At 41.5% G+C, this 22,785-nt stretch overlaps 1 protein-coding gene across 2 annotated transcripts in view; it reads left to right on the forward strand.

Moving 5' to 3' along the window:
- Positions 1 to 22,785, forward strand: part of KCNIP1 (potassium voltage-gated channel interacting protein 1) — a 400,236-nt gene that overhangs the window by 122,741 nt on the left and 254,710 nt on the right. The gene's annotated exons all lie outside the window — the stretch shown is intronic.

Genomic DNA, 22,785 nt, shown 5'->3' on the forward strand with positions numbered 1-22,785 from the left:
ATCCAGAGAGAACTCAATGTTGTCAAAGATGGCTGTGCCTGGCCTGAAATGCTGGAAGAAACCACTCTCTCCTCCTAGCCCCAGAGGGTGGGTGCGATTGCTGAGGAGGTCCCAGACGTAGCAGCTCAGGTTAGGCCAGGCAGACAAAGTCGAGTATATATTCCGAATGGTATTCATCGCCTCACACGTTACCATGCAATAGGCATAATAAACCAATACAGCAATTCTCATGCCATTCCCTGGTCGCAACAGGAGCAATGCAACGGGTAGATAGTTTCCCATTTGAGGGAAAATATAAAGGGTAAGATACATTACCCACATAGACAGGCTGATCATCATGGTGATAGGATTTTCTGAGTTTCCCCAGGTCGAGCCCCACGTTGGGCGCCAAAAATATGTATTGGTTTGAAAACAAACCAGTGGGAGATCACAAGTCAAGATTGAAATTAAAAATAAGTGAAATAATACAAGGAAAAGCACTGACAAAGTCAGATACAACCTAACACCCTGTTAGGGTGGTAGTAGCAGTCCGACTGAAGTAGTCCAGTTGAAGTGGTGATCCTGTGAAGGTCTAGTCTCCAGCTGAAGATCCAGTAGTAGCTCTGGTCCTCTGGGAACCCAGTAGACAGGGCTAGCTCAGGCAGTTCCAGGGCCAGGTTATATCCAGGTGGGAACACCTGGCTCCCCCCTCCTCGGCAGAGCATCTCACAATGGGATGAGATAAGTCCATGAGTCACACGGTGGGTCCCTGATGGCCCATTGCCTGTCATGCGGGGTGGGTCGTTAGCAAGTGATAATAGCTAACGGATGGCCCATTGCCTGTCATCCGGAGTGGGTGATAGCAGCTAATGGCCCACAGCTGGTGGTAATAGAATACTTAACTACATCAATATTGCAACCTAGGACAAATGTATCTCATGGGCATGTTTTTCCATGGTTTTTTTCTTTTCTGGGGAGACTAAAAGTCTTTGCAAGAAACGGAAAATGTAATCTGAAAACTGTCATTTGGGAATGCTGCACCAGAATGGTAATATAAATTCCCCAGAGCCACACAGAGTCTGCCTTAGCGTGGGAGCCAAGTGCACATCTGTGCACATCTGAAGTGTTTAATTAGCAAAAATAAAACCAGATAGAAGAGAAACATGTTCAGTTGACTCTCTACTGCCTGCCTAAACTATGAAACAGATCTTTGTAGTTGGTTCATGTGCCTTGAGCTTGGCTTAGGGTTAGAAAAAATATTTGGTAATGTTTGTATTATGATTTTTAACTATGTAACAGGTTTTAGAAAGACATATGGATAATTTTCTAAGCTTCTGCTGCATCTACATGATTTCAGCAGTGAGGTGTGTGTTTTTGAAAAGTATCTGTGCTGCACAGTGCAACTTCTTGATGCTTTCTGAAGCTTTTCTGGTGTACTTTTTCGGTAGCTGTTGGATTTTATGTGTGCTTTGGGCTCAATGTTTTTATCCCTGGAGCAGTGTTAAAACAGTGATGTCTTGTAAACAACTTGAGAGTGCCAGCCTCTTTCTGCTGTGATGAAAAAACTGTTAAAATACACGGACACAGGAGACATTCCACCTGTGCAGCTAACGGTCAACATTTTAGTTAACAAACCCTTAAGAAACCCTTAACTTGGGATAGCAGAGCCGGGAAAGAACAGGAAAGATGTGTTAAAGGGTTTTAGCAGTTGCTCTCCAAGAGCCAATAAACTTCATGGTACCTTGAGAAGGTTGTATTCCCTGTGGTTTGGAGGTGCTGGGGCCATAAGAGCTGTAATTGGGAGTTTAGCTCACCTGACATACCTGGGAGCATACATGGTGCTCTAACTGGGCACACTTAACAATGTGAAGAGGTTTTTTACTAAGTGACCCTTAATATTATTAATGTATTCAATCCACTGTTATGTTACTAAACAGCAAGAGTCTGAATTATTGAAGAAGTTAATTGGGTTTAATACTGATTAGTTCCATTAAGGGGCTGTGATAGTTGTACTGCAGAAAGAAACATGTTAAAATGCAGAAGAAAGTATATCTCATGTAGTGCCCAGAGTTCCAGTCAGAAGCCAGTGATGAGGACCCTGGTGACAGTTGGAAGAGGAAGCATGTCCTGGGAGGGGGTGCTGTGGTGTGTGTCACCCTGCCAATCAGGCTGGGCTTTCTCAAACCATCCTCAGAAAGCGGTGTGTGCTGATGGCTGGCAAAGACACTCAGCAGTGGATGATACCGGAATGACTGTAGTTCCCAATGTCTGTTTTGACTCCTCCCTTTGTGTACCACTGAAGATGGGAGGGAGAGAGGCAGCCATGGAAATACAGGCTGGGGAATGTGTGATGAAAATGGATGTATTCAACCCAATGGGATTTTATGGACGGTGCATAAAATGTTAGTCGAAGTTATCAGGGCAGTTGCCTGTCATCTGATGAAGAAAGACAGCAAGTGGGCAAAGTTGTGGATAGCTGTTATTATTACACTCATATCTAAGACACGTAAGGAGGAGAGCTGACTTACAGAAGGACAGGGAGGCAGTTGGGAACAGTAATGCAAGATGAGTGTGACATAGAACTTGTTTTAGTTTGTAATCTGAGTTAGGTTACTCTTTTGGTTGATACGACTTAGAGTCTGTCTTGGCATAGAGAGAAAGACATTGAAAATGAGACAGAAAAGGAGGTACCACATCAGGTTTTGGTCTCCTGATGTTCAAGCCTGCATGGTCCAAGCCCAAAGGGAGCGGTACCATGGTATCATGCCACCTCTAGTGAGGGCTGCTTTGAAGAAAAGTAACATACATCCTAAAAGATCCTGCGTGACGTGGGAGGAGAATAGGAGTGAAATGCTTAGGGCCTAGCAACAGACATAAATGTTCACTTTACAGTAAGAGACCTTTAATATATCATAGTAGGCAAAATTTATATAATTGAGTTTAGAAAAAGTCCTATGAAGGATTTGTATTGTGCATCCGGTTAATACATCGTGAAGAACTTCAGTGGAGCTTCTCTGCTGAAGCTGGTTTCAGACAACAACACCAACTAGCCCAGAGGGCTTTTTCATTCTTGAATTAAAATATCATAGAATTTTCAACATGATCTTGGAATTATTCCTTTGGGAAATAAATTGTCTTTACTTTTGCATTTCTCTAGATGCCAGTAGTCTTTGAGCCTCTTCATGAGCAGTTATGGGTCTGCTGCGAGTATCTGAGCTACTGGTCAGAGATGGAGAGCTTCTTGTTGAGGGACTTACTATGTAAAATTTTCTTCCTTCCATCACTGAGAGAATCTTGGCTTACTTATTTTTAGAGTAGCCAGGGCAACCCATTTGTTCTTCTGACACAAGGCTCGTGAGGCAAGAGGAGTTGCAGGGGCTGCAACCCATTTGTAGCTACTGGGTTAGGAGGACACAGGTTCCTTTGAGCAGGTGTCTGCTGAAAATGTGTGTAGGAGTAATGAGGGAGAAGACAAAGGGTGTCCACTGCATGGACTGCAGTAATGTTCCCTGGGATGCTTCTTGAGAAATGCTGCTAGAATGGTTGTATGAGGGGAATCCACCCCTCCTTCCTCACCTGGCCAATGTTGAGCTGTGCACATGTGAGAGAAAAAGGTGCTGCTGGGCTGGCAGCATGATGGCAACAGTGTTGTTTTGCAGGTGCTTGGGCGTGAATCAAGCACATTGCAAATGTGATTCTTATGGTTTGACTACGTGCCTGAGTAGTGAAATGTGAAGCTTGCCCGACAGGCACTGCTCGAGCTGTCTCTACGCAAATACTGCACTGCAAAGAGAAGTCTTCTTATATCCAGTCATTTCCCATAAACTTTTTAGAGCAGCAAGGCAATAGATTTCTTTGTATTAATCCAAATAGAGCTCTTAAAAAAGACAACCTAATCAAGTAAAAATAAATTTAATGGCTTGTGTTTAATATTCTTGTTAGAGTCCTTACAAATCAGGCAGAAATTGTTAGAAAAAAATGATTAAGCACATTTACTACTACATGTCAGTAGTAAATATTAGAAGCCTGGATTACACCCAAGTCAGGTCATACATGATTTAATATGAACAACTGGCTATATGTCTTCCCTGAATTCTGATGGTTCTAAGACTTTGCTAATACCAGTCTAGGATGCATACTGATGTATTTCAAAACATGTAAAACTTCTGTGAAAAATGATGCAAAAGTATTTGTTAGCATATTTTAACAGCCTGGATGCTACTTATCTTTAGATATTGTTTGATGTTTGCTATTCAGTACTTCTAGCACTTTCCCAAAGTGCTAGCTCCAAGTGAAAGCAGAACATATTAGAGCAAGATGTGCTTTTTTAGAGTGCTGGAAATAAGCAGGGAATTGTAAAATAACATTTATTAAATGCTTGTTGCACAGTAGGGCAATGCAGAACTTGAATGAGTTCAGAGTTAATAAGGATTTCTGTATGTAGTGGAAGTAGTCTTCCCTTTGCAGTGTCTTTGAGCTTGGAGCCTCACAATACTACTGCTTTGGTGTTTTGAGATCATGGGAATTCACATGTTTTGGAAGTTTTCTGTTAAACATTTTAGGTTGTTTGTGAAATGTGGATACTCAACCATAAGGAACTGCTATAAGTCTCTCAACACTGGTGGTCGTGGTGCATTTGTTGGAAATCTATTGCAGCATCATGAGAATAGGTGAAGACAACTCTTAAACAAGAGTTTGGGAGCTGACAGGCTCCCTGGGGCCACAGTGCTCCGTGGGGCCATCTCTGTGCTCAGGTGAGAGATCTGTGGCTGCATGTTTCTGGCAGAAATTGTGCTTGGTGCAAGGTGTGCAAATGCAGCTGAATTGTCAGACCTCAGTTTGGTGCATTTGTGTTGAGCCATGCCTGAGCTGGCTTTACTCACTGCATGTATCCCTCGTTTTCCTGGTGTGCTCAGAGCCTGCGTGTTGCGCACAAAATGGATCAGCTCCATCATTAAGCATCACAACCTGTAACATGCAAAACAGCTGTGATGCAAATAAGCCCTGAAGAAATTAAAAGGGGTGCTCAGGGTGAAACAGTGATTTTTCTAGACAATGACAAAAGGCTCCAGAGACTGGGTTTATGTACAAATAATGAATTTGGAGGTTACTTGCTCTGGACTTTCCAACACCAGGTTCAGTAACCTCTGCTCTGGCTGCCATGGCTGCAGTGTTAACCACACGATCTCCGCGATGGTATGGTAAAGTCACTTTATTGCTAAAATCCAGGGTTCTTAAACGTTTAGTTTGTTTTAAGTTTTACATACTTGTGAGGCCCAACAAATATGCTTAACCAACCACCATAAACCACGATAGGAACAGGCGTCAGGTGTAACCAACCACGAGCCCCATGGTGTGAGCACTTTTTGGTTCTAATAGTTGTTTTACAGTTTTGGTTCTAATAGTTGTTTTACAATTATGTAGCTTGTTTTTCACCTCTAGTTTAGCTGAGTCATTCCCAGAATGCTTTTCTAGTTAGCCAAAGTAACAGAAGTGAGCAAGGATTTTACAAGGATAACAAGGCCCTCACTTTGCAAGGCCTTTCTGTTCTGCAACACATGCCCAGTGCTTAAACCAGAGGAACTGTTTCCCCTAATCCACCCTGTGTTTTAAATGATAATTAGTCTAGCATAGCTGATTATGCAATTGCTGTTGAAGTAGTTTAGCTGGATTGTGCTGCATTTAAAAAAAATATTTCCTCTCTTCATATACCTCTTTAACATTCCCTCCAGTGCTCTGTCTCAAGATTTTATCTGTAAATGATCTTGACCAATTTACTTTTATTCAATTACTCTTGTAAATGCTTCAGTGGATTATGAGAATGCACCTAATGTGATATATTTGGATTGTAATAATTTAGTTGCTATTTCCTCATCTCCATTAAAAGTCACAGATGGCCTAAAATAGGACCATGGAGGTGTGGCTGGCTGGCAGGCTGAAAGATGTGACACAAAGGGAGCACATTGACATGGGAAGGTGAGGTGGCATGGTGGAGAGCTGCCAGAATCAATTATAGGGCTTGATTCAAGTTCTTTGCTGATTGGAAAGATGTGTTATATAGGACATTAATGAAATTTGCAGATTGTATTAAATTGGAAGGCACTGGAACCCCGCTGAAGAGAGAGAAATTTAAGTTATCAGTGAGCATTAGAAAAAGAGGAAGAGTATCTACTAAGAACTGTTTTGTTCTAGAAAAAGAGAAAGTATTTCTGAAGGAAAGTTATCACAGATAGCACTGAAGAGGGAGGAGAAAGCTTGGAGATAGAAATAATGTCACTGCAGTTTAAATACTCTTATTATAACCATGAAAAAGCCACTGTAATTCTGGAGCTGAACAGGGCATCTGAATTTTCTGAACAGGGCATTAACTGATACCTCAAGGCAGTGCTTATGCTCTGCAAACTCACATAAAAATCAAGGTGGGGGGAAATAAAACATGTATTTTATAACAGTTGGATGACACAGTCTGACATGCTTCATTCATGTACTGCACATGGAACTTATTTTTTGTTTGCTAAAGCTTATGTGATGTAATAACTAGTTGTGTTTTCCTTTCTTTTTACAAATGGAAAAAGCATAACGAATGTTTTATTTCAGTCTTTATTGAACTACTACTTTACTAGAAATGTTTCTACAACACTTGAAAACAATAATGAGGCTCATGCAGTCACCTTTCAATCTTTGTTATGAAAGAGGAACTAGAGAGATATGTCATGCCAGTGCAATGTGTAAGTCTGTTGCTGCCTTGTTGCAAAACCCTGTCTGAAGCAGCATCAGTTATGGCAATTCCTATGCAAGTTGAAAACTTTATTTTGAGCACAAACACCTGATGAGGAATTCTCTAAAAATACATAAATAAATGCTAGAAGTTAGACATAGTTTTTTTCTTGTGCTTTATGGTGTACTTTTGGGCACCTGGTGAAATCTCCATGTGCTTATAGCCATAATAAAGGATTTGTAAAAGTACAGACATTATCAAATCTGGGACCAGCTCTATGTGCCAGGAGCAGCTGAGTTGTTTTTCTGATGGCAGTGAAGATGTTATTTGCATCTTCCTTCACTGGCTGCTGGTGATTAAATTTCTAATAACCATGAGAATATTTTAATTACATTCTCTTTTTCTAGGCTGTTTTGATATCAAGTGAACTTTTAAAATGCCACAGTTATCTTCCACAGAACTAAAGATGAATTGAAATTCTGTCATGCAATTTTGAGCTGACATTTTGATAATTACAGGGAAGAAGCTACGTAAAAATAATGTTTCAGCTGGACCAGAGCCCAAGGCTGTACTTGTGCAGTGCACTCATGTTAGACCACTGGAAGTGGACAGTGCCTTTCAGAGCCTTGCTGCAGAAATACCTGTGGCCAGAAAGAAGAGGGGAATTTGTGGTAAAAGAATGAAGGACAGAAGTGTCTTTAGCAGAGCTGTGGCTACAGTTTGCAGCTAGGCTGTGGGTTAAATAGTGTGAGTTCTCCTGAATTTTCATGCTGAGTTATCATATCAGATACAAATGCTGTAACTTTTGGCATTGTCATTCTGGTTTTAAAGTGTTTCGATTTCTGTTGAAAGTTATTTTGAGATAAATGTATTGGACTCAGCAATATCCTGTGCTGTTCCACTGTTTCTGTATGAGCACAGTACTTTGGTGACTTGTACCAGCATGGACTAAATGTAAGAAATAAAAGAAAGTAACTGTGTCAGGATATTTATTAATAGGGCATTAGTATCTTGGGTGAAAGTTTTCTTAATGCTAGCTAAATTCACAAATTGTTTGCAAATATGACTGACTTTGAGAAATGTCTGAGCATTAACTGGGACAAAGTGGTATGCTTTACTGATGAAATCTACTTTCTTGAGAAGAATGAGATGCAGTAATTTCAGTCTTTATTGAGAGGAGGAACACAGCATGTTTCAGAGTCCTTTTCTAAAACTGTGAGGTGATTTCTGTTGACATCTCATCCACACAAGTATGCCTTATACTCAAGCTAGTTGTACTGTCCAAATTCTCTAGTGTAAATACAGGATAAAATTTGCATTGCCCACTTTTTTGGCTACCAGGATTTTCAGAACTGATGAATTTCCTGATTTCTTTGCTTATGCTTTGTTCTGAGATGTGATGTTAGTTGTTAGTCATACCTTGTTGGCTTTGCAGTTTGCTTCTACTTTGTTTTGCAAACCCTGAAGATGATCTGTTAGCAGTTATTCAGGGAGACAAAATTCTCTGTAGGTCTGATGTTTTATGGTTTTTTTAAGGGATAGTTCAGTGTTGGATGGATGGATGGATGGATGGATGGACGGATGGATGTGCAACCTCCTTGTTTTGGAGGTTGATAATGCACCAGAGTTTCACTGTACCAGTGTTAGGCTTTGTTAATCCTCAGCTTCTACTAGTCTGAAGTATTTGTTGCTGTTTTATATGAATGAACATCTTCAGATTTGCTTTTTAGGAGTTTTCAACTGGATTCTAGAACCAGCACTCTTGGTGAATATTGGGTTCATGACACATCAGTTGAAAATGAATGCCTAGGCTGCTTGCTGCCTAATCATACCTGGGGAGATCCAACAAGCCCAGGAAGGTTGGTTGGTACAGTTTTAATATGGATGGTTGTGTTGCATCCTTATGCCACCAGCACAAGGGTTTCTGTCAGCATTTGCTATATGCAGTGGCTGCTCCTGTCTTCCTTGTGGGTCTTTTACTATGAAAGTGATCTTGGGATGGTCTTTAGCCTGTGAAGATAGATTAAAAAGTTAGAACTTTAAGATTAAAAGGTTGAAAACAAATTCATGTCCAAAGTCCTAGGTATCCCACCTTAACAGGAATTTTGTACAAAATGCTCCCACAGAACTGAACCTAAAGCAGAGCCTAAAATGATCCATAGGTCTCAGAAAGTCAAGGGCCTACTGGCTGTGTGCTTCTGATTGTGCACTGCTGGTACATGTGGGTCCCCGAGAAGCTGTCCTGAACTATTTTTTTACATCAGTTAATATTTAATAAGCTAACGGGATTGTTACCTGGCTAAAAGCTGATGCCATAAAGACAAAAGTATGAAAGAGACAACCTGTCTAGGCTAGCAGAATAGTATCTTGAGGTTAGATGAGGTGTTTTTTACTTTATGACAGATTATCACAGAGATAAATGCGAGCTTGGTTTCTGTAAACATGGCAGGCTTTGTTGTTGTCATTTGTGCAGTGAAGAAAGCAAGGTCATGTCTGTGATTTGCTTGTTCAGACTTTCAGTTTGGGCTGGATAAGTGATATGAGTAGTAACCCTATAGAGGCCTGCTTTACTGAAAGGCAAGTTGGAGAAAAAGCAAGTAAGAACTTTAAAAATGTGTAAGCAAAGTTGGTCCGTGTGCAGTGTCAATCTTGCTCTGTTGGATGTGTTGATCCCAGCACTCCTGGACCTGGAAAGGTCTTCAAATCATAATAAACAAATCCAGATACTTTGGAATTCAGCAGTAAGTTCTAATACTATAGAAAAACAAGTTATGTTGGTATATTGTAGCTATTTTTTCAATAGCTCATCAGTGATAGAATAAATGCAGGCCACAGCACTTAACTAGGCTATGGGAAGTTTATATTAATGGCAGAAAAAATGAAAAGGAAGTATTAATTGCAGCAAACAGCTGTGGTGCATCTGAAGTTGGATATTATCTACCTCAAAATAATGATGAAGCTATGATATAACATCTAGTTCAAATCTTTCCACCTCCCAAGGGAATCAATTAGAAAATATTAGAACCAAAATTACTCTTTCAATTCTTTGGAGTCACCATCATTAAACAGAGAGTGAATATTTAATTACATATGCAATCAGGCTGGAAAATATGGGCTGTTACAGCTTTACTGCTGGTCAAGACTGTATCACAAGACTAGAAAGTGATGTGTCTCTGCCTGGCAACCCTTCAAATTCGGCCTCCCCAAAGAGCTTTGGGAAGGTTTGGGTGAGTGAAGGCATGAGATTCAATTACGAAGGGGATCAGAAGAGCAAAGAGCAAGACTGAGCACAGTGTAGGAGAAGGCTGCAAAGCAAAGCTGAAGGGAGAACATACTGAAGAAAAAGTTTAAAAACTTGAAATTTTTTCAGCCACCAAAGGAACAAGAGGTCACTGAAAAAGTCAGCAGGGCTTCAAGAAGCAGCAGACATTTCTCAGATTTGGTGAGTTCTCAGCCTCAGTGTTCACCTGGCAAGGTGGAGGTCAGACACCACCTTGATAGAAACCTGCCTTGAGGAGGAGAGGAAATGCTGAATGAAATCTTGCTCATTCAAGATCAGCCAGAATGTATTGAGCCTGTGATGCTGCCCTTATTCCAGGAAGACAACTTTGGTGAAGTGACGCTTTATTAACTTTAAGTGGGCCAAGGATCAAATAATTTAGAAAAAAGTAAGATTTTTCTTTCACTCCGTGTGTGTGCTCACTCTCTGCACCCTAATTCGGTATTTCAGGTGTTTTTACATTTGTGGGCAAAGCTGATTGTGAGACTAAAGGCAATGCCTGGCTGTAACAAACCTGTCAGTTATTTTCTTTACCTTGCTCATCACATCCCATGTGGTGCCCTACAGCTCAGTCTGGTGTTCCTTCCTTCAGCTGCTTTGGAACCTGTTGAATTCCAGTTTCATTGCTGTCTGACCTTGGACACAGGATGCAACTGAGATAGAGTGCACACTGGCAATATGGATGTGAGGTAGCATTAGACCTCATCCTCTAGATTGAGTGCAAGATACAGCTAGTGTCAGATATTTGAATGCTGATTAGTGAAGGAGGAAAGATTTGGTATTGGTGCATGTGAAATACGGAGGCATTTATCCACGAGTAGAATTTGTCTAAAGTTGTTTCATGTTTGTTGCTTGTAATGGTTTGTTTGCTTATGGAGTTTATTTTCTAGAGCTGGACCCCTTCCATTCCCAGATTCTGAGCTGTGTTTAGCATCTTGCAGAGTCAGGGCATATAAGCTCTTTGTATAAAACAGCTTTTCTCACCAATGGTTAGTTCTCCAGCATTGTAGGCTGTGAATCTCTGTAACTTCATCCAGTCGTCCAGTGGAGAGATTTGTTGCTCATCACCAGAGCAGCAAGTGGCTGCTCAGGTTTATCCATGACATGGCACAGCATATTTTATATATGACATTCCTTTAAAAATGTTACTAGTGTTCGGTTTAGTGTACTGTTGGAACAATTTCAAATGCATATGCTGCCGTTCATCTCCTTTGCTGCTGTCTGAACCAGTAATTTTCATGTGTGAGTACTTACCTTATGCTAATCCATGCCTTGTTAATATATTAAATATCAATTTGCATAAACAAGGTTGTTGAATGCTCTAATTTAAATGCTAGGCACAGTTATTTTGCCTGTGACAGGAAGGTATGAAAAATAATTGTAATAAATATTTGTAATAAAGAAACAACAGAGAAATTGCTTTTGAATGGCTCTATAACAACCAGAACACAAGTCCCAGCATTGTATATTTACAGCGTATCAGTTGTCCAAGCAGCGTGGATTTACTGGCAGAAAGGTTTGTGTATTTGCCAGGGTAAAAAGAAATAAAATTATCAGGAATGCTTTTCCCATTTTATTTAATTTTTTTCGTGCTGCTGCAAAATGAATCAGGTTGCAGCTTTATAGCATCTATCCCATGAAGCTGACTTGCGAATCAGAGATGAGTGGCAAAGCACCTTTTGACTTGGCTCTTATTTCAAATGGAGAATTCCAGCACTAGTTCAGGCTTAGCCATGGCACAAGCCCTTCTTCGGTATCAGCTCAGTGCTGGAAGAAGTGTCTTTTGGGTCTGTTCATTGTTCAGACCCCTGGCTAGCCAGGTTAAACTTCTGCTTCTACTTGAAGACAGCTCCTGGCCATTTGGACTAGGAGCTGACTTCCTGTGTGGATGTTAGGCAGCACTGGGAAGATGTACCATGGCAGCTGACCTGTGTTCACTGTCTGGAACTGTGAGCAGTTGTGCCAGAGCTCTGCTTACGAGCTGGATGTATACATGTATTTCTCTATATCCAGTTTCTAGAACAATGTCTATACATGTGTTCAGTTACATCTTAAGTATTTGACAAAGCATAATCTAAATTTGAATTTGGAATCTGAGTCTTCAGGTAAAGATTGTGAATTGGGGAGGGTAAAGACAGGCAGAGCAGCACTGGTAGGTGCTTCTCTACCCTGGAGCCCTGCAGAGCCCTCTGCTTACCTGTGAGCCAACCTGAATCCTGTAGATTCATGAGGGCTGCTTTATTCCAGGCAGCAAGGAGGAAAAATAACCAGGAGACTCAAGAAATAATTTTTCCCCATTAATGTATATTGAGACTGAATTTTAGAGACTTGTGCCAAAAATGATGCTCAACTTTTATGTAACACTTTCTCAAATTTCAGCAATTTATGAAGTTGTCTTTGTGACCTTCCTCAGAATTTAGCCTGGTGGAATAGGGCTTATCCTGGTGCAACACGGATTTCTTTTCTTTTTTACTCCTATTTTTTCTATCTCTTCCCAAGTCAGTGGCAGTAATTCCTACTTATTTCAGGACACTGTTTTGTTTAGATTGCCAGGCCCGTATTAGAAGGCTAGAAAAGGTCAATGCACTCCAGCAGATGATTTATTGTGAGAAGTCACGTGTGTCTTAGATTTACATACCCACAGCAGGAACAAATAACTTTATTTGTGGTTTTTTTTCTTCTGTATCTTGCAGAAATGAAGCCAGTGACTCCACTAAGATGAGAAGCAGTGAACCTTCATTCTCATTTTCTTCTCTGGTGTTGTTCAGTGAATTTGGAGGGTTTTTTATTTTTTCACGTGAAAGGGCAGGGCTTTCTTCGTTTAGACTCGTTAAAGAGTAAATAATATGTATTTTAGGTTTTGAAATGGTACCGAAATGGTACTGTAGTCTGAATGCCATAGAGGAAAATGACGACCTCATGGATAATGCTATCCTGTGTTTGTCGAGTGAGTGTTTGCATCATAAGCTTAAACCTGACATCTGCCTATGTCTGTCTCTCTATGCCCCTGTTCATACACAAAGTTACTTGCAATTTGTAGCTGTGCTGGGGGGTTGGTTGGGGCATCCAGAGGCTTCTGTGAATTGGGGAGGGTAAAGATACAGGCAGAGCAGCATTGGTAGGTACTCCTTTACCCTGGAGCCCTGCAGAGCCCTCTGCTTACCTGTGAGCCAACCTGAATCCTGTAGATTCATGAGGGCTGCTTTATTCCAGGCCTTTTTCCACTAGATTAATGAAATCTTGCTGACAATCTTCATAGTTCATGAGAGAGGACTGTGGAAGATTTGCTTCATGTAAGTTGGCTATTAATTTGTTTGCTGTTGTTGCTTTGGCAAGAATGAAATCTAAACTGAGGAATAAGTCTGCTGCAGAAGCCAACTGGAGGAAATCTGAAAAGAAGACAAGAACTGACTGGAATTTACTCATCTGGGTAATTAAGGGTAACTTACTTCTGAGAAGTTATTCATTAGCTTCATGCAAAAATTGCCAATCTGTAGTTTTTTAGTTAGTTAATGTGGGTATGGCAGTGGTTTGTGTAGCTTTTCTTTCACTGAAAGGCATCCCCAGTGACACCCTGCTCCTCTGCAAAGATGAAAAAATTCCCACTCTGTGCAGATTAGCAGCAAGGGTTTTACTGAGGAGGGATCTATGGGAATGTTAATCAACCATCCATTTTCCAGTATATGAGTAAAACACTGACTCCCCTACAAGAAATCCAAACAGGTCAGACAGCAGCTGGTAATCCTGTGTTTGCTGTGGTAGATAACCTGGTTTGCCCAAAGAAGATAAATGCCCTGTCTTGGTGTCCGTATGGTCTGTGGGTCAAAATGAGTCTCTTGTAACAAGTAACAGAATTTGTATACTACTTGCACTAATCTGAGTGTGGCTCAATTTCTTGGACTCCTGGAAGTATATTCTGGATTCTGATAGAGGTGGGGGAAATAAGAAAAACAATACATTTTCCGCATATGTGAAAAGTGCTCGATAGACAAGAGACTAATTTTGTTCCTTTTATCCATATATATCTGTCTGGGGACTGTGCACGAGGTGTGGGAACATTTGACTGACCTCTGTGTGTATGTGAAATAAGTGGTACTCTCTGAAGTGCGTGGTGTGCTGCTTCTTCCTGCAGCTGAGGGTTTGGCCCTGTCAGCAATTCTGTGCCTAAGACATAAGCATGGCTTGTTCAACTCACAGAATCATGTAATATAAAAGGTTTGGGTTGAAAGGGACCTTAAAGACCGTCTTGTTCCTACCCCCTGCCATGGGCTGGGACACCTTTCACAAGACAGGTTGCTCCAAGCCCCATCCAACCTGCCCTGTAACTTGCACTTTGAAAGTGATGTATTCCAAACAGTTGATGCTCAGTCCTGAAGATACCCTCAAAGGAGTAAATTGAAGTAGTGCAGATGTTCTGATCTGAGTATATGCATTTGTGTTTGTTTAGTTCGGGTTATTGCACACATTAGTGCATTGCCAGTAGTGGCAGTAGTGCCACAATGTGTCTCAGAGCTGTCCCCACCCTTCCATAGGAATGAATTGAAATGGAATATTTTTAATTAGTTACTAACTCCAGAGAGTATCTGGATTGGTGTATGGAACAGAATTAGAAAATATCTGCCACCAATAATGTGATCTGGGGATTACTTCAGCAGCAAGATAAAAGTTATTATATAATTGTAACAGTAGTAATTCAGTCCACCAGCTAGCATGAGAGGAATAGCATATATCCCTTTTATTGGAAGCATTCTTCATCTGCTGTGACCTTAATATGAATTCTCTCACAAAAATGAAGTTAAGATGGAGTTACAGATGGAAATACTCGCTGGTACTGCTGAGAAACTCATATTACAGACACACTGCAGTTATTCCCTGAAAGAGGTGATTCTCTCGAAAATGCAGAAAACTCCAGATTTTTCAAAATTTTTGAGTATCTTAACAGTTTATGATTCACATAATATCTTTGTACTTCTACACAGTTCTGCAATGTAGGAATGCAACTGAATCTAGATAAAAACTGGCTTAAGAAACAGATTTTTTTTCAAACCTATTTTCCCAAAAAGACTGCTGTTTTCCTTTGGTAAGACGAAGGTAGGATTTGGCTCCCATTAAGATTTCAAGATTTCCTAAGTCCTGAAAATATTTATTGGAAATGTCAGTGATTTTAACAGCTTGGGAGCTACCTGAAATTATTTCTTTTTGTGAAATCCGGTGTAGAACAAACATTATTTTGTCCCATGGGTCTAATGTTCCATTTGTAGACCACACTATCATGCTATTTTCTCAGTCATCCCCAGTCCCACTTAATTTACATTATTTGTATATGTATGCTGTAGTGATGAGCTTTCTGGTGCAATTGTCTTTGTTTTAATTTGGTGCATGTTTTTAGTGAACTGACTGCTGGCAGTAGTGTCACAGACCTTATAATTTCCATAGGGATGCTGGAATTTCCCATGATTGTTTGCATAGATACTGATAAACAACTGCCATTACTAAGCTTGCTTTTGTCTGGAATTGCTGTAGCTATAGCAAGGTATCAGATATAATCTGGTTTTGGTTGGATACTCAGGGCAGGTGCCACATCTGAACTTCAAAGCCTCTTTATGTCCACTCTGCAGCAAAGTCTGCTCCATCCTGCACAGATGTAGTGTAGTTCAATATGCAATAACGACAAAGCAAAATATTCCCAGGCGATCTGCTAGAGTGATGCTAATGTACTGAGGTGCACCTTTGTGTCAGAACCAAGCTCTGAATTACTGCAGGCAGGTTTATGGGCAGAGCATCAGGAGGTGTGCATTTGCAGGATGGAAAATTCAGGGAGACGACAACCTGGATGTTTGGAGTGCAGGATGTTTGTGAGGTATAGATGCTTACTTACTTAATGTTTATTTTAATGAAGCTTGCCAAAGTAATCTCTCTGTTAAGGCATTGTTTTAATCAGCCTCAATAGCAATCATTTTACTGGAATAATCTTATCTTTTTTTTTGTTGCCAGCATGAAAGATGACGGCATAGAACGTAAATATAAAGTTATGAATCTTCACTAAGAAAGTTATGCTTAATTTGAGTTAAGAAATGATACAATTAATGTGCCTAATTTCACCTAAAGCATGCTGCTATTAATGATAACTGAAAATTCTGATTAGAGCACCTTCTAGCTCTAACAAGACCTAGCCAGGGGAGCATCCATGCCTGGTGTGTGTTCCTTGCACATTCAGAAAGAAACAGTACCAATTACTCCCTCAGGTGGCCAAGAAGGTCAACATTATCCCAGCTTATACCTGCAATAGGGTGGCCAGTAGGGCCAGGGCAGTGATCATCCCCCCTGTACTGGGCACTGGTGAGGCCACACCTTGAATCCTGGGGTCAGTTTTGGGCCCCTCATGACAAAAAGGCCATCGAGGGGCTGGAGCATGTCCAGAAAAGGACAATGGAGCTGGGGAAGAGTCTGGAGCACAAGTCTAATGAGGAGCAGCTGAGGGAACTCAGGAGGCTCAGCATGGAGAAAAGGAGGCTCAGGGGGCACCTTCTCACTCCTTATAACTCCCTGACAGGAGATTAGAGGCAGGTGGGGGTTGGGCTGTGCTCTCAGATAGTAGTGACAAGACAAGAGGAAATAGCCTCAGGTTGCACCAGGAGAGATATAGACTGGATCTCAAATTCTTCACTGAAAGTACTGTTAAGCCCTTGCACAGGCTGCCCAGGGAAGGTATGGAGTCACCCTCCCTGGAACTGTTTAAAAGATGTGGATGTGGTGCTTGGCGACATGGTTTAGTGGTAGACTCAGCAGAGCTGGGTAATAGTTGGATTGATTTTAGAGGGCTTTTCCAACCTAAGAGATTCTATGATTAAATATACAAACAGAATGTCTTCTTATTTAGCATATTTTTTCCTGATGTGATTCAGCTTGACACTTGAACTTACCTAGGGGTGTCTACTGGCTGCTTTTGTTCTCTTTTACAGGGCCCTATAGTGAGAAGTGAAATGTGAAAGAAAAATAGTTGGTTAACTATCCACATTAGTTACCCAGAGGTTTGTGCAGCTGCTCAGTGACCTGAATTATACATGGTTAGTTTGGCCCATTTCTCTGAAGTGCACTAAAGCAAAAGGAAAGGAGAGATGTGACATCATCTGGATGTCTTCTCTACCCTGTTCTCCTCCCAAAAGTAGTCATCCATGGAAGTAACAAATAATTAAAAGTTGCCTTTTCTCTCTTAATGAGACCTCTGACCATTATCACAAGACGGAAACAAAGCTGGCTGTTAACCTGGACTGACATTTATTGTTCACATTCTTTATACAGCTTTGACATACTCTCTTTAATACTTCTTGGGACAAACCACCATTGAATTCCTGTCTGTCACTCAGCTTGTTTATTTTGTAAGTTCTAACAGTGCTGAGCTGATGGTTGGTGTGTGAGCAAGGGAGTGAGTACATGCCACACTCAGCATGTCCTTGTCACCATGCACATGACCCTGTGCTCCCTGGGATGTGTTCCCTGGGATCCTTCTGCGTGCTTGGCCACTCTGAGCCTCTGGTTTTAACCATATGCTTGTCTGTAATGTTCAGGGAAGCTGTGATGTGGTAGAAATGCTCATGTAGGAAAGTGAAAAGGTGGTTTACCAAGCTTTGGGTTTGTGCATTTAGCTGGTACTCAGTGTTGGTTGCTTGACGTTCCCTGTAGTGGTTTTAGCAGCCAAGTGCCTATTTTGTGAATATTCCTATGGCAGCAGTCAGTGCTATCACAGAGATCGTCAATAAATTCCCACCTGGCAGCCAGGTTATCATATTCCCCTTACATGGGCCAGGCTTGTAATTCATCAGGATTTGTGGGACATGATGTAATGCAGGATCTGCCCTGATCTTTCTTCATGCAAAGGGAAAAGGCTTTTGGGATCTTCTGTTACTGTCTGACTATCTGTCAAAATTCCCTTAAAAACCCATTCATTCATTCTGTGTGTGAGAGATGCCTTAACACATTACATGCACATCCATATACTGCTTTTCGAATGTGATTAACCCTTTCTGGTGTGGTTGTCACAGTCCCACGCTGGTGTCCTGGTTCTCAGCCTTCTCTGTGGCCTGACAATTCCTCAGGCTTTTCTACTTCAAACTATCTTGAAATTTCTCATGTATGGATTTGATAATTTTGAAAGGCAAGGCTTCACTTGGAACAATATTCAAACAGATTTCATAGGGTAATAGGTATTTTTTACTGAAAAGTGAGCTTTTTCCCTCCTCAGGCATCCCTGTAATGGCATACTGAGAACCAAAGGTTGCACTTCTTGATTCCTCTGCATGAAGCCTCCTCAAATACCTTTGGCTGTGCCAGACACGCTCTTACTCTGAGTGTGCTCGCTCAATAGTCTGGTTTCAGGACCTACCCCCTCTCCTTCCCCTCCCAGCTGAATGCCGTTATGAAATTCTTCCAGTTTTTGTGTTTCCCTATCACTAAATCACTCCTTTTACTGACAAATTCCTTGCCGAAGCCTTGTGTTTTGGAGACCCCACAGCCATTTCCTTTTTCCTGCTTCCTGGACTCTACTCAGCTCTGTCCTTTCTCCAGATGGGTTCACATTAGGGTGAACACATCACTGTTGTTCACCATACTCCTTTGTATTTTGTCACAGCAATACTGGCAGTCTTTTCTGATCATCTTCTGTCTCTCTAGCCTTCTGCTTAGCTGACATATCTTCTTGTCACCTTTACGGAGTTTAGCACAGTGTCCTGCTGCCCCTCTATTGTTATTCACTCCCTCCCACTGGCAGTGGCATGCCAGGACAACCATGTGCTGGGACAACTGTGCTCGCTGGTCCTGCAGCATGCCCCCTCTCCTGCCATCAGGCATTTCTCTGTGCTACCATGTGGCAAGTGCTTTCCCCAGGGTTTTTGTCTCCCCTATTCTTTCAACTTTTTATCTGGAATCTGTCTCCCCCTGTTTACAGAAGAAATACTCCAACCAAAAATATAAAACAGTCTCTGCCTTGTGTTTTATTCAGGTTGTCACTAGAAATGTGAAGTTTCCCTCCTCAGCTCTCAGCTATCTGTCTTTGAGTGTGACATCCTTCGGGCAAACATTAGGTCTGCTCTGTATAGATCTGCCCAGTTCTATTACTATAACAAAGAACCAGCAGACGATAATGTAGTTTTATTTTCAGCTCTCACTATGTTGTCTCAGACAGGTTGGCAGTCCCTTGTTCTTTTTTCATTTCCGTAAAGTACACAAATGCATATTTCCATGCATAGCCATATGCAGCTGCAGTGGAGACTGCTTTGGTAGTTGCAAGAAGGGCCAGGGCTGCACAGGGACATCTGATCTCGAGTTCAGGATACCAATGCTTGATTACTTGCTCTGAGAACAGGATACAAAATTCCAGCTCTGTTTCTGCTCTCCTTCTCAGGAGGTTAAAAAGAAGGAGCACCCCTTATTGCTCAGACCTCAACACCTGGCTTTTTGTTCCCTGTTTGGTGGCATGAAGTGACTGTTGCATTTACTTTGTTTGGCTTTGCATAGCTGTGTTTTCTATAGACTGGAAGGCAAGTAGCTTTCCAGCATGTCAATATTATCACTGCCTTATATAAATAAAAATCTAGATGATCCCAAAGCTTAAAGTCTCATGGACTCTATCTGATTTCTGAGCATTATTATTCACCAGCTTTCATACAGTGAAAAATATATTTCGATCAAAATGGAAAGGAGGACCTCTAGCCTTTGAAGTCTGACAAAGCTCAAGAATTTGCTTTGGGTCTGGAAAGGTACAGTAATGAATCTTTTGATAGCTTCTGTTCTGCATTGTTCTTACAGAGAGCAAAAGATGCCTTTGAAAACATCCCCATTTATTATAATGGCTCATGAGTGGAGAAAAAGAGGGTGAAATTAGGCACTTGAGTGTTGTTGTTTTTATGGAAGAAATATTTCCAAAAAGTAGGTGCTAGAGAAACAGTACATATATGGTGAATTATGATTTTGTGGAAACCTACTGTAGGCAAACCAGGTAAGTCTGGGTTGATTGACATCAATTGATAAAAAGGTAAATGATTGCCCACAAAGATCCCCAAACACTTTTTACAGGTATAGACCAGCAAAAACCTGCCTCATCAGGGTGTCTCTGTGATCAAGCTGGTTTCCGGGGCAGAGCAGATGCTGCATTCATTTATCCCTGTAGGTCTTTGCAGGAGCTTTGTGCGTTTGCTCGGCAGGTAGACTTAGCTGTCAACCTTCCTGCTTTAAATTGAGCCGAGTTCAGTAAGTTAGTGATACATATTTGCAGTAAAGAAACACACCTTAAATGCCTTGGTTAGTGTAGTTGAAACCTGAGCAGTCTAATCAAAGTTATTTTTAATAATAGCAGAGAAATAAAGGAAAATGGTGACTACTTCTGCAGGAGAAATGGTGAGCTTGCCTCTTTCCTGCTTCCTGGAGTCTGGCAGAGTCAGTATGGAGGGGCTGCACTATAGAGCCTTGTCAGCATCCCAAGCTGTATGCATGCAGTTGTGATGGTGAGGATTTCTTCTTCAGTGTCCAGTTGGAGATATTTTTATTAATTTCATACTATGCATTGCACCTTGGTCTTCCTTAGTTGATCTGTGACTGTGTGGAGTGTTCCTGCCTGGAGCCTTAGCACCAAGGCAGGATGGTGAGGGATGAGCCCTCTGACAGTGGGGAATGCCTGGGGTGTTCTGGCATGTTGAAGTGGACGTGCTTTCTCTAACTCCTCATTCAATCAAGCAACGACTCTGGAAACTGGGCTGGCAGTGGCTCAGGAAGCCTCCTGCCAGAGCCTTGGGCTACGGGTCAGGCAAAGCACTCAGTAGAGGATGTTCTGGCACAGACAGCTAAGAACAGCAACTGGTTAAAAATTTGCTAAGCAACAGAAACTCTCATTTAATTCTCTCAGAAAAGGATTTTTTTTGCTTGCTTTTGATTTTATTTTTTCATTCAGATAGCCAAGTCTCAGTTTCTCAATAATTGCTTTATAAATCAGAGGGAGCTGGAAGGGAAGGCAAGAGCCTGTGGGCAGCTCTCCTGGTGCATGGGCAGCTCCTGTGGGGGGACTTCATGTTGGTGCTGTGGCTAGCACAGATCTTTCCCGTGAGAATTCTTCTCTCTCTTCTTCCTGTGTTTTATAAACAAAGATAAAGTTTGGATGTTATTAAAAACAGCTTCTTGGGATGTGGACAGTTCAGGCCTGGCCAATCAGGCCTAGGGGGAGACTTTGAACTGACCAGTCTGGGTGACCTTTGAAAAGTCTATATAAGATGGAATTAAATAATAAAACCTTCTTCTTAATGCCACTTTGAACTTGGGTCTTCTTACTCTGCTCAACAGAGACAGGTGCTTCTGCAGTCAATACAAAATGCATGTCTCTTTCTTCCCAAGGCTGCCATCCCTCATGGAGGAATTCAGGCCCAAAGCATTGCAGGAGTAACTGTCTGTACTGCTGAGGACACCCAGCTTGTCACCATGGCCGGAAGTGGTTTTGTGCCAGAGCACTGGGCAGTAATTGGGCTGGAGCTGCTGGGTTCCTATTACGGATGTTTGACCAGTCTGCAGTTGAGGGGAGTTGAGCTGAGAGCAGCAGTTCTGGCATTTCTGTGTCAGTGCTTGAGTGGCATCTCCCCAGCTCCCAGTCTGCTACTTGTATGCTCTCAGTTGCCTGCCTGAAAAATTCTGTTTAATTACAGAGATTTTTAGATCTTTACTTATTTTTAATAGAGACTTAATTTGTAGATAAACTGCTCTATAGAGCAGCTGCTCAGGTGAACAGAAGGTTACCTCTGCCTTCAAGTGAAGCACTCCTTGGGTAAGTGTAAAATGCTTCCCTGAAACAAGTGTTGGTTACTAGAATATGAAAAATTAAGGTCTTTTAGTCTAAAGAACATAGAAACTCTGACCAGGGTCTCACTCCTAAAATACTTAGAAGGGAAGTGGAATCAGTCACTTCAAGCTCTATTTAGGCTTTCTAAAGCAGAACCTATCTCAAAGCACTCAAAGCTGATAGATACAGAGTAAATGACAAGGCTGTTTAAACAGGAAGTTTTCAAGTTTTATTTGTGTTCCTGTTATATGAGTGCTCATTGCTGAACTTTGACAGACAGAAAATTAAATCAGAGTGAATTTCACCAATGCCCAAAGTTTTCAAATCTGGATATATCTGAGGCATTCCCTTGCAGGCTATGTGTGCCTTGCAGGAGAGGATGGCTGATAACCCAGGGGTGTTATCCCACAGTAACGGTGCTTAAGGACGTGGTGTTTCCCTGGCAATGGACAAGATTCCTGGATGATGAAATAAAACAATCTGCCCCTCTACCTTCCTGTATATACCTGCAAAAATGCCAGAAATGTGTCGTTCAGGACAGATACAATGCAAGCGTGGTCTGGCTCTGATTTGTACCAGTAGCTGTCTTTAGTGGGAAGAGGACCTGATTGTGCATCAGTGTGCAGAGCTGTACCAATCCCTGTGACCTTGCTCCTGGGAGATTTCCATCCCATAATGGTATCACCTAGCTGGTGATATGACTGATTGAAGATGCTATATTTGCATTTATTAAAAATAGTGAACTTTTTCTGACCAAACCAATCCAGAATCACTGTCAGTGTCTTACTGCTTTGCTCTGATGTTCCAAAGTCTCACGGATGCTTACTAAAAGCAACAGTGTAGAATTATGAAGCAGAAGGAAATCAGGAAGAGGATCAGTGAATAGTAATAGGTCATGGTTTTAGCAGTCAGTAGACAAAGTTTATACAGCAGTGGTAAAAAGATGGAACAGGGTTTAACAGGCAGACAATAGTGATGGATTCATGGTGA

The sequence above is a fragment of the Lichenostomus cassidix genome, chromosome 13 (assembly GCF_008360975.1).
Source record: "Lichenostomus cassidix isolate B80296 chromosome 13, HeHo_3.0, whole genome shotgun sequence".
Classification (NCBI taxonomy): domain Eukaryota; kingdom Metazoa; phylum Chordata; class Aves; order Passeriformes; family Meliphagidae; genus Lichenostomus; species Lichenostomus cassidix.